Source organism: Vulpes vulpes, chromosome 16, assembly GCF_048418805.1.
Source record: "Vulpes vulpes isolate BD-2025 chromosome 16, VulVul3, whole genome shotgun sequence".
In the NCBI taxonomy this organism is placed as follows: Eukaryota; Metazoa; Chordata; class Mammalia; order Carnivora; family Canidae; genus Vulpes; species Vulpes vulpes.
This window is the reverse complement of record NC_132795.1, coordinates 20,856,793-20,857,935: the sequence shown is the minus strand read 5'-3', so window position 1 is coordinate 20,857,935 and position 1,143 is coordinate 20,856,793. Positions and strand designations below refer to the sequence as shown.

At 42.2% G+C, this 1,143-nt stretch overlaps 1 protein-coding gene across 2 annotated transcripts in view; it reads right to left on the bottom strand.

Moving 5' to 3' along the window:
- The window catches only part of ORC2 (origin recognition complex subunit 2), a 46,360-nt gene that overhangs the window by 1,723 nt on the left and 43,494 nt on the right, over positions 1-1,143 (bottom strand). The window lies entirely within an intron of this gene.

Here is a 1,143-nt window from a genome sequence, read left to right as displayed (position 1 = left end):
CTACAAGAAGTGACAATAACCTGGATGTTAGTCATTTGTAAAGCGATGTATGTGAATCCTGTTGTAGGTCAGGCAAAAACAATGGATTTAATATAGAAATACAGAAATGTAAAGATTAAGGCAAAAGGCACAAAGACATATCTATTTAAATACACTGAGTTTATAGTTAAACCACTTCATAGTGGAAAAGAGGGTGAATAGATCTCTTTACCCTCCTGTTCCTCTAGCATCTTACACTGTTGATTTTTCTGTTCTTTTATCCAGGTATCTCTACCCCATCACACCCATTTTTTTAAAAGCAATCTCTATACCCAGTATGGACTGGAATTCATGACCCCGAGATCAAGAATGGCACGCTCTACTAAATGCGGCAGCCAGGTGCTGCCCTTTTTAAATAACTTGTAGGCCGCCCAGTGGCTCAGCGGTTTAGCGCCGCCATCACCCCAGGGGCGTGATCCTGGAGACCCGGGATTGAGTCCCACACATCGGGCTCCCTGCATGGAGCCTGCTTCTCCCTCTGCCTGTAACTCTGCCCCTGCCCCGTGTCTCTCATAAATAAGTAAAATCTTAAAAAATAAAAATAAAAAAAAAAAAACTCTTGCTAGGCTCTCATTACTATCAACTGTCAATAATTGGTGGTCTCCATTTCCTCATCTTTTACTCAACCCAGTCCAACCTAGCTTCTACCACCCTTATCATGTCATTAAAAGAGCTTTTCCTGGGAATACCAGGAATTCCTTATTCCTATATATCCAATACATATTTTCAGTTTTCATCTTTTTGGCCACTCAGCAGAACCCAACACTGCTGACTACTCTTCCTAAAAACATGATTCTCGGGGGGATCCCTGGGTGGCTTAGCTGTTTAGTGCCTGCCTTCGGCCCAGGGCGTGATCCTAGAGTCCCTGATTTTCCCTCTGCCTCTCATGAATAAATAAATAAAATCTTAAAAACAAACAAACATGATTCTCTTGGCTTCTATAACATCATATTCTAGTTTTCTTCCTGGCTATTTCTCCCGCCTCTACACGTTTATCTTCTACTTGGCCATTAAATGTCACACTTCTAGGCTTAGTTCCTGGCCTTCTCACTGTATGTCCCCTTTCTAGATAGTCCCACCAATGCCTGGTTTGTTGCTACCTTA